This window comes from Crocodylus porosus, unplaced genomic scaffold (genome assembly GCF_001723895.1).
Source record: "Crocodylus porosus isolate Cpor-Errol unplaced genomic scaffold, CroPor_comp1, whole genome shotgun sequence".
Classification (NCBI taxonomy): Eukaryota; Metazoa; Chordata; order Crocodylia; family Crocodylidae; genus Crocodylus; species Crocodylus porosus.
The window spans coordinates 6,237,697-6,249,309 of record NW_017728924.1 but is presented as its reverse complement, the minus strand read 5'-3'; positions in this window follow the sequence as shown (position 1 = coordinate 6,249,309).

Genomic DNA, 11,613 nt, shown 5'->3' with positions numbered 1-11,613 from the left:
TTGTACTCGGCCTTGGTGAGGCCGCAGCTAGAATACTACATCCAGTTTTGGGCTCCACCATTCAAAAAGGATGTGGAGAAGCTTAAAAGAGTGCAGAGAAGAGCCACGTGTATGATCAGAGGTCAGGAAAACTGACCTCACAATGACAGGCTGAGAGCTATGGGATTCTTCGCCTGGAAAAGCGCAGGCTTAGGGGTGATTGGGTGGCCACCTGTAAGTTTATCAGGGGTGACCACCAGGATCTGGGGGATCGTTTGTTCAACAGAGCGCCCCAAGGGACGATGAGGTCTGATGGTTATAAACGCCTGCAAGACCGCTTCAGGCTGGACATAAGGAAGAATTTCTTTACTGTCCGAGCCCCCAAGGTCTGGAACAGTCTGCCAGCGGAGGTGGTTCAAGCACCTACATTGAACACCTTCAAGAGAAACCTGGATGTTTTTCTTGCTGGGATCCTATGACCCCAGCTGACTTCCTGCCCCTGGGGGGGCGTGGCTGGACTCGATTTTCTGAGTTCCCTTCCAGCCCTAATGCCTATGAAATCTGTAAATGCACATTATGCTTGCTTGGATACATAGCACCCTGGTCAAAGTCTGTTTATTTTTTCTTACTTATTGTTGACGAATTTTCAGTAGTCCTGGCATCTCTGCCCCTGTCTAAAACATAGAAAAGACTGCGTGGTCAAATGCGAAACGAATGATGCACCTGATACAACCAGAGATCATATTTACTGCAGAGATGCTCTATTAAGCTAAGTGTTCTGCACATAGTAATTTCTTCCTCCTTTCCCTAGGCTACTGCATGCAGGTCTAGTCGATCTTATGAAACTACAGAGGAAATATATATTTCTCATTTTCCTTGAGTGGTGGTGTGTGACTTTGCTTTTAGGTCAGCTGGAAACAAAACGCGCATAAGCTTTAAAAGGGAGACTGACAGAGCAGCAGCAGACACGGTGACCAAAAGAGCAAAAGCCAAAAAAGTCATTTCTGGGATCAATTGAGCATATAGGTAACCTGTTCCCTTTTGTTATCAGTCTATTCAGCCAAATTTGCTCTATGTCTTTACAATAATACTGTAGAAAAGTCTTCATGAAGAGAGATCAGGTGTTATAGAAAGCAAGAGTCACCAAGAAAGGCATTTATTGTAATGCAACATAAAGGTAGTATTCAGTCCAAAGTGCTCGAGGCTTTTTAGCGGAATAGAAGTTAGGAACACCCCTGTGTTTCTATCTGTGCTAAATAACCCAGCATTGTATATCACTAAAATTTACACGAGTGCTGTCCAATTTCTGAGTGCCAGGAGCTGCACGCCCCCCCCGGCCACATGCCACGGGAGCCCTTCCTTGCTCTGCTCTCCCCCACCACAGAAGTCCCCTCTCCGGCCATGCAGGAAGCAATCCCCACTGCACCATACTGGATCCACCATGGCACGCAGGGTCCCCGAGCGCTGCAAGCCATGCCATCCCACCCTGTGTACAGGGCTGGGGCAGGCAGCAGAAGCTGGACAAGGGAGGGGATCCTAGAGACCACAGAGGCAGTAGCAGGAGAGGGTGGTGTGGGGAGCAGCACCCAAACAGGGCAGCTGGAGACTGCAGGTCAACCTTTCAAGGGCTGAATGAGGCCCACCAGTTGAACAGTCCTGATTTACAAAATCCCAAACTCTAGACAGCTCTAAGCACAGCACTGCCCCATAGTACGCTATACTGTCCCAACAAGACCAAGAGACCCCGTGACTCATCTGTATCATTTACAAGTGAAAAATGCTCAGCCCCACCCCCATCACTTATGAGATTCCACTTCCAAATTATGGACCTGCTTCCAAACTGCGGGATCGCAAAACTCACTCCAGTGCCAGAGGGAAGCAGAAATGCACCGAGACTCCGCACAGACTGCACTGCCCATAGCACCGAATTGAAATGCAAGGCTCAGAGCCCATTCCTTAGCTGTTGAGAAATAAGCCATGGCCTGATCAGTGCATAGCAAATCAGTGTGATTTTATAAGAAGAGATTATTTTCTACTATAATTAAGAGGCTACTTGGACAAAACAGCCCTTGATAATGAGAAGAAACCTTGAAGTCACCTTGAAGACTATGGTGTTTAGAAGTGAGAATGCTGTAATCTGCTCCTGGTCCTGAAGTGTTTTGCAGGAAGCAGTAGCCTTAAATCGAAAGAAGTTTAAATGAGCTAAGGGAGCAGTAAATGCACAATAAAAATGGCAAAACACACTGTCACTGGTAATCATTTCAATACTAGAGGGTTAATCTTGAGGTTAAATGAAGAGCCCAGTGGTAAACCAAACATAATTTAGATTAGAATTTCCATAGGGAGAACGTATTTTCTTACAAACTTAATATCCTATCATACTAGTAACATGCTAGAATAAGGGCTAAAACAAGTAAGTAAACTCATCAAATAAAAATCAACATTTAAACAACTTAAAGCTCTGAAATGTATTCATGAGAGGCATCTTTAGCTACTGCAAAAAAAATCCAGCCTTAATGTACATTGCTTGAGTGCCTTAAAAATTACTTATTAAGCCATCAATTGTTAGAGTGCCTCTACCAGGCACTGGTGTGTGTAGCACACCAGTCAGTGCAAACTAGACAAAGATGGGCTAGAAATAGTTTTTGTCTCACAAATGCTTGAGGTTTCAAAAATGTTTCCCATTCTGCATCAAAAGAAACCCAATACCCTTTACAGTCTTCTGTTTTGTTTTTTAAACAAAACATACAAGCCTCACCAACCCAAAAGAGCCAATGGGCTGGGGGTGAGAGACGGAAGGCCGAGGGACACAAGTCATTGGCCTGAATCAGACTGAAATACATCTCTCCTCGGGTCACCCGTACAAGGGTGTCATGCACACACAAAACACATGGACAAAAATATATTATTCATACGCAAACATATCTGTGCAGACACCAGGCAAATAGAGTATTATACATCATACTATATACATGTGTAATTCCTTACTGGAGGGTCACCATATAGTTTCTTTGCAGCTGTTTCAACATAAACTTTCACATCAATAAAGTTGCTCTCTGTAGTTCTTTATGACCCTTTTTTAGCCATTAAAACAAAAATAAGAGACCTGGAAAATAGAAAGGCAGTGATATGCCCCACAGTTGCAAGCACCAGCTTTGGTACTGGTGAGAACTGGGATGCTCATGCTGTCAACATGAAGTTGTTTTGGGCAGCATATAAAAAGGCCTGGGAACCCCAAACACTTGCACCGGGCTTTTCAGTTATGTTCATGCCTGTACCATGTCTACAAATGACCCGGCTATCTATTATCATGCACCAGCTGGCCATGGATGCTAGTATCTGGGCTGGTTTGTGGACAATAAACCTGGCTGAGCTTTCGTTACTAAAAATCAAAACCTGTGGTCTTTTTCTTGGAATAACGAGCTCATTATGGGCACAGCATGATAGACTTCTCTCCTGACAAATATACATAGACCATCCAAACTGAGAAAGCCTGATGGACTGGGAATACCTAACCCCCAAACACCACTTAAGGAGTCAGAAACCAACGCTGATGGAGTCCCAGTGGTGACCACCGCCTCAGAGGTGTTGAGTGCATTTAAGCCCTGTTCCTTTGGATTAAAAGTTAAGAAGGGTACATATGTCACGCACCACAGGGGACTTCATTACTTGTACTAAAGCCAAGGCTGTTGTGACGGGAGTGTGTGAAATTTGCACTAATTGATTTTAAAATTAATCACTTCATTTAAAATCTATTCAGGCTGGTGTAAATGAGCATTATCATGCTGGCAACCCCTGTGCATGTAGAAACTTTCCACTAGTGGCAATTAGTATATGAACTGGCTAAGGATCACTGCTCAGGAGGCTTTTAAAGAGATTGATGCCCTTCTTGTGGAATCAAAATGTCACGCATCGTTAAAAAATTAACACAGACTGATGGACATTTTTAATGAAGAGCTAAACTGGAAACACATTTCTAAAATGCTCAGCTCTGCTGATCATCTTCATATGTAATGACAAAGAATGTTAATGAAGGAGCAGAGTTTGATGGAACAGTGCTGCTCTGTATTTGACCTTTAATGGTAGCTATAATAGAAATACTAATATAGCCCTGTGTAGACCAATTATCCAGTGAATACTACAAAAGCATTTCCATTGTGATGAAGAGATCAAATTAACAGGGAAAATTAAAGAAAAAAAAATCCCACAATCCTGCAAATCTGGATGTAAACAACCTGGGGTAGGAAAATGCACGAGAGCAATGAACAACGTCATGGTGAAGTGCAGCGCAACTGTAGAGAAAGACTGCAAAGAGCTCAAGGAACAGGAATGCATGCTGGCCCTCATCTTGGCATAAGATCATTGTTTTCAAAAGCTAATCTGCTTTCAATGAGATGAAGTCACATTTCAGTAGAGTCAAAAGGCAGTGTGGGTTTTATTAATACAGACAGGCAGCCAAGGAGGAACTCTTCTGTTACATTGGTTGCTCTGAAACACTTTGATGGATCTGAGTACAAAAGGATTTGTATTTATCCCCAGTGCTCTCAGGCAGAGGTGGGCTTTTCTCCTTATTTTAAACTTTCTGTTCCCAGCAGCAGTGCTCCTAAAAACACTGCTGTGGTTGGCAGACTCCCTCCCACACTGGAAGCAGCAAAGATAAGTCCATGCCAGCAGCTAACTGGCAGAGAGAGATAATTGGTAATGTCATCCAATCAGTGCTGTGGCAAGGAAGTTTGGCACCCCGGACAAAGCCTGCAAGATCAGCTCGCCCTTGCCCCATGCACGGATCCAGGGGGCACACCCCCCACCCATGCTTGCCCGGGAGTGCATGCAGCAGTGGGAGCCGCCCTCCCCCCATCCCCGCACCCCCCAAACAAGCCGCTCGTGACTCCATCCTGCACCCTGCCCTGGCTGGGCAGTGCCTATTGGTGCCCCTTCGTTTCAGCATCCAGGCCAGTTGCCCCACTCCCCCTCCCCATGCTACAGCATTGCATCCAATGGCTTGCTACACACATTACGAAGAAGCAGCTAAAATGCTTCCAGTTTAAGAAAGCACCACTCAAGGCTTGAGGGAGCAGATGGGGCATACATAGCTTAAGACAGTGATTTTCAACCAGGGTGCCACAGCACTTTGGGGTGCCTTGAGATCCTTTCAAGGGGGTGGTAGGATGACATTGCTGGGCATGTAAGCACAATTCACAAAGCCAGAAATTTCAAATAGGAAGCCGTAGCATCCAAAACGTTCTGCCCTTTAGTGGTCTCAGTCCTTTGCAACAGAAGAATTGCAACTATTTTTCTGTAGTAAAAAAACAAAACAAAACAGAAAACAAACATAAAAACAAAGAGCTGGTATTTTCCAAAGGGGGCCTTGAATCTATCCAGTTTAAAAAGGTTGAGAAACACTGGTTTAAAAAGACACACAGAAAGTCTGTGCCCTACTGAGAGCCATAAACCTGGGCTAATCCCCCCTTTCATTCTTCCTTGTTGGCATCCTATACCAGATGCAGTAATGAATGCCATCAATAATCCTCCAGAGCTTCCATGACTCAAAATACCATGATAAACCCAAAACCAACTTGGAGGGTATAGATCAGAGCAGGACAACCGTTTGCAAACTACTTTTCTGTTTGCAAATTAGCAAGTCTCTTCCTCCCTTCCCCTCTTCCCCCACCACAGTTAGCTCAGTATTCACAATATTTTTAATTATATTCCTATCAGATTGTATTCGTTACTAGCTCTTCAAGCCACGTGATTAGCTATGTTTCTTACATTGTATTGTTTTTGTTCCTTGACTGGATAACAAAGAAGACGTTTATAAATCATTTCAAGTTCAAATCTCCATTAACATACACATTCAGATAAATGAGAGCGAGATTATTCCTTTCCAAAACAATTTTCCTGGACAAAAGAAACACAGATAGGTCTGAAACCTCTAATGGATCGTGAATACAATGTAGCAAGTTGACGGGTTTAATTTATTTGAATTATAATTTGTTTCCTAGAATACTTGCTCTGCTCAACGATAGACCAGCCCTCAATTTCTTGAGGTATAACATTCCAAAGAAAGAAAAGAGAAATATTTTTCCCCCCCACTCATAGCTTTGAAATATCTTGGCACGCTAACCCATTAACTTTTTGTAAGATCCTGCTCAGAAATAAGAAAAGTGAAACATTTCAGCCAATTCCCTTGAAGGGAGTTAAAAAGATTGTTTAGTGAAAAAAATTAACAACATTTTTTTTCTGTTATGTCTGGTTGTGGGGGGAGGAAGGGCATCATGATTTAAGGCAGCGGGGTGGGGGAGCAAGCTTTTTGGCAGGAGGGCCAAAAGTTAGCCCTCCACCCTCCCCAAGTGCCTTGATCCCCTACCTCTGCCCCATCTGCTGCTCTGCTTTCTGCTCCGTTCTGTGCTCCCTGCCTGATCTGCTGCTCCGCTTTCTGTCTTATGTGCTGTCTGCCCCCTTCCTGATCTTCCGTGTGCCCCATAGGATGCCCATGCCACTTGTGGCACATGTACTGCTGGCTGGCCAGCCCTGATTTAAGGCATGCAACATGAGAACCAACAGCACTGCCTTCAGTTATGCTAGAAATTCTGCAGTACCCTAAATTCATTTATGAATGAGCGCCAGAGGCTCTCTCTTTTACAGTTTGCTTTCGCTAACTCTTTTCACCCCCCAGGCAAAATTCAGCTGCTACAAGGATCTGCTTGTGCAAGTGTGAAATGCCTGTCGATGTCTCCGCAGCACAAGGGCAACACATTCGATAGGTCGCTCTTGCTTTTTGGAAGATCCATGCTGGCAGATGTAGCTGTTGGCAGCCTTTTCGTCTTCATCTTTTCAGTTTGCTACATATATACTTATTGATAGGTCTCTGAGAAACAAGGAAGGCATAACTGTTTCATAAAAGAGAGGGCTAAAAATAAATGTCACCCTCACCCCTTAGTTTTTTTGCATGGGACTGAAATCTTTCTGAAGAGATTCTCTCAAGCAATTTTTAATGCCTTTCCAGAAATGTCTTTTGGCAGTGGTGCCCCTTGAGAAGGAATATATGCTGTTGCTTTAAATCCACAGCAGGAAGCAAGGCACTCAAGGGATTAGTGAAAGATCTAGGAAGCAGCTCTACAGTAAAGCAACAAAAAATACAGTAGCTTTAAGGACACAAACATCTCCCTTAGTGTCAAGGTAAGAGCGATTAATTCTTTACTGCTGTCATATGAAACCATCCACAGTAATTTCTCCTATTATCAATTAGGCGGTATTTCTACAGATGCTGTCCTCCACTGCTATGTCTTTTAGCAATATCACAGGCTAATCTGATTTTCCACGCATGGTCTGTCCTTTCATGAAGAGGCAAGAACAGCCTTTCAAATACAGGCCCTGTGCTGGTTTCCGTAATGCATTACAGGTAGGAATGAAGAACTTGCAAGGGTCATTAAGTCCAGTCCCCTACCATTGTTAAGCAACATGTCACATAGTCTCTTTCAGAAACATATGAAGCTCTGTTTTAGTTTCCTTCTAAACGGGTAGCTATATCTCCCTATTCTTTACGAGAGCTTTGATAGCATAAGAGTCATGTTGTAGCCCTGATGGTCCAGAAAGTATGAGAGGGGCAAGGATTACTTAGCATATGTAACGGTACATGCGGATGTTCCTGGGAACTGATCATAGATTAGGTCCCACTTGTGCAGATGCAGATACCTGCCGGTGCCAGGAGCCGCACCAGGAATGACATCTAAGCTGGGATGGGGCAGCAGCAGGCAGGATGGGGGTGGGGAGCAAGCAGATCTGCCAGTGGGGTGCCCATCCAGAGGCAAGGGGTAACAGGGGCTAAAAATAGCCCAGTTAGGGTAGGAAAAAGTGCAACCCTGAGATCGGGGCAAATGGCTGGGCTTTCCCCACCCCGGAGCTGCACATTCAGTATACCAAGCTAACCATACCCAATCTATCTTATTACGCTTCCCTTAGGTAAACCAAGTTAGATGGGGATGGCCATTTTTTGCTTGATCTAACTGCTCTGAAGGTTAGGGTGGCCATTGCAGAGGATAGTCCAGGTGTCCTCTGTCCTCTATTGATACGAAACACGTTTTTTCTTGCAGAGAAAAATAGAGGACATAAAAGCATCGGGTTTCATATCAATAGAGCACAAAGGACAGAGTAGCAGAAAACCAGAATGTCCTCCTTGATGGCCACCCTACTGAAGGTACGAACTAATTGGCACCCTAGTTAGGCTGATCTTAGTGTAACCTCTACATGTGCCTTAAGAAACTTCCACACAGGAAAGGCGAGAATGACTCTAATCCCTTCAAGCCTTGATCTCCCAGTAAATCAGCATCTTCACTTCTGCCAGTTGTGGGTGCGGACAGAAGTGACATTTCTTGAGCAATCTGGCCCCTGAACGTGCTCTTACAGCCATAACTTAACACAAGTGCATGGCTGCAGAGCACTTTTAAAATGGCCTAGCACACAAAAAATGAACCCTGGTTAAATCAGGTATTACGTTATGAGGCCCAAAAGCAGAGCATCTTATGGAACTTGTGTTCCCTACAGAGTTCACTTTTTCTGGGATTTGTCAGGGGGAGGTAGAGGGAAGAAGACAGAGGGAGCCAGCATGGAGATCCCATGATTTGAATGGAGAAGAAGAGAAGGAGCCAGCACAGAGCTCCCAAATGGTTTGAATGGCCAGAGCTGAGGGGGAGGTGGGAGGAGAGGGAAATTGAGCCCCCTCACCTCATGGGCCTGACCCAGCTCTCCCCAATACTCCAGCAAGCAGAGCTGGGGGAGTGCGAGGGAAGCAGGCCCCATTCCCCTTTCTCCCCACCTCCTCTCCCTCCCCCTCATGTCAGGCCATTCAAACGAGCTGGGAGCTCCATTCTGGCTGCTCCCGGCTACTGAATGGCCAGAGCTAGGGAGTGGGGGTGGGGTGGGGAGAAACAGGGAGAGGAGTCCCCCCGCTTGCTGGCCAGGGCTGGAGCATTCTGGCTTCAGCCCCGTCCCCCACCTCTCCTCCCAACATCCAACAGGCGAAAGTCTGCTGAGTCTGGGAGGGGGCTCTAACACGTGGTGCTTTACGTGAAGTGCTGTGAGTTAGAGTGGGGCCTTACCATCTGTCCGTGCCCTGTGTGTCTGCTACTCCTGAGAATTTCTTGCCCCTGTCCTCTGCTGTTTTTCACTATGCTGTACCTGTCTTCCTGTGATCAGAGACCTAACAAAGAAGGTCTTGCATTGAGAAGCTTGTCTAACTTTACCCCAACTATATCATTGGTCCAAAAAAAGATATCACCCTAAGAAATCCTTGCCCCTCACCAGATTTTTGGAGCAGCCAAAGAAGTGCTTGTCCTTAAAGAATCCTTCCCAGCCTTCAGTCACTACTGGTGCTTATTCACAGAAGGAAAAGCTATTAGCTCTACACCCAAATACTAGAACATGGGGCCTTTCCTTCAAAGGGCAGCCTAGAACATAGGGTGCATCATTATTTCTGCAAAACGGGCAATTTTAATGTAAACTGGATTTTCCATAGAAATCAGAAGAACACATATGCACATGTCTATATGTTTATATATTAACAATAAAAAATAAGGATGTGAGAATATGGATCTTTGAAGTGAATACTTATATATGAAGCTGCTATACTCCCAACTCCAGTGTGTAAGCACCTGAAGTAGAAAAAAAAAGTTTTAAAATGGTGTCCTTATTTGGCTACACAAAGGCAGTAAACTATGCCATGGTCCCTTTAAATATAGCCATTCAGTTATTCAGAAGTAAAAATAAAAAATGCAAAACTGTACTAGTCCTAAAATTATTCAGGTATGTAGGTGGTAAACAAAATAATGAACTGCCCAACAAAAAGCCCTAAAGCTAAAATCTAATCATCAATATAGACATCTTAAATTCTTACATCTATTGAATTGCAGATAACAGATCACTACCAAAGATTTGAATTTAGCATTCTTTAGAGAGCCAAGCAAAGAATGATAACAATTTGAATGGACAGCGTCATTTCACTGATACTTTTCACTTGCTTAAAGTTTAGGACCTGACTGCAATAAATGAAGGTTCTCCGTGCCTCCTTCCTTTCTTTCCTCATTTCTAATTGTATTTATTTTTTACTGCACTCACCAGTTTCTTTCTATATTTCATGGTGACTTGCTTTTTAATTAACCTGGCTTCTCACCACAGCATACAAGGCTCACATACACAGTCAAGTAGAATCAATTAAAATGTGTCTATGTGTATGGCATTCGGTAAACTTTCCTGGAATAGCTCTAATATGCATGGGGATCCTTTTTAAAAGATATGCACAGAAACCCTTGTTAAGTGGCTGTCCTATCATTTGCAGCGTGGAAATAGGCATTTAAGTTACAGAAGGTGCAATTAGTGTACCTTCTCATTAACTGCATTAGAAAATACTTAATTTGAAAAATTAGAGAGGTCTTTGGTGCAGACACCTTCCCCACACAAACATCTGTTTAGCTGGTATCATTTAACTAGTCAGGTAAATAGTTTATACAAAACATTTATATACAAAGCTTCAACAAAACCCTTACTAGCCAAAACTTATAAAGTCAGCATCTTCTTCAAGCACTTAAGCATTTATGCTATACTCAAGCATTTAAGTGATACCTGTAAAAACCAATGGAACAATGTGTTTGAAGTTAAGCACATGCTGAACTGCCAGCATACCTGCCATCTTACAGGGCTGAGCCCTATCTAACTTCACATGTGGGATCTGGCAAGGGGCAGGGGGAATTCAATGTGAGAACAAATAATAATATCAATAGTCACTAGGGATCAATCTTGTCAGCTACAAACAGCCTACTGATAAGGGAAGAAAGAAGGCTCTCCCGTGAAAACATATCACTCCAGGTCTGATAAGAGGCACACTGATTTTTCATTGTCTGCTCCTTCCCTCCTGAAAGAAAACCTTACATCAGGAAAAGATTAAAAAACAAGATGTGATAGTTTTCATTCACCTGCCTGATGTATTCTGCTTACGTGCACCTTGATCTAGCATTCCTTACATTTCAGTCGCAGTAGTCAACTGGTATCTAGCTTCAAAAAGACAGAAAGAGGTAGCAGAGGCAATTTTTTTCTAATGAGCCCAGGTACAATACAGACAGTGAAGAGAGATCAAGCTGTGCATAATTATACTATATTTATATCGTTTGTGGTATGCTTTCTTTCCATATAATATGATGTATATAGTATGCCCATTATAAATAGTATTGCAATTGGCTGCTTCTTACACACAGATGCACACAGTCACTGTAATTGAGACTTCCAAGTGGAAATCTTGCATCATTCAGTCAGATCATTCTTGTGGTCTTATCATTCAGGATTCTCAGATAGATAACAGAGGGAAGCAAATGCCAGCAGGAAAGCCTATTTTAAAAAAATAGTTCACTCTTCCTGCATTTGTGAAGAATAAGCATATAGCATTTTAACAGCATGATGCACAAAGCACATTCTTCTATTAAAATCCCACTTGAGAGGGCAACAAAGATGGTCACCACAGAAGGCTCTTTGCAGCTGTTGTTAAAAAGTACCTACTTAAAACTGGAAAGAGGGGTCAGCACTAAAAATAGCTGACCTATTTGGCTGCAGCCAAAATAGCCCATGGGTAGCTGCATCTAACCTAAA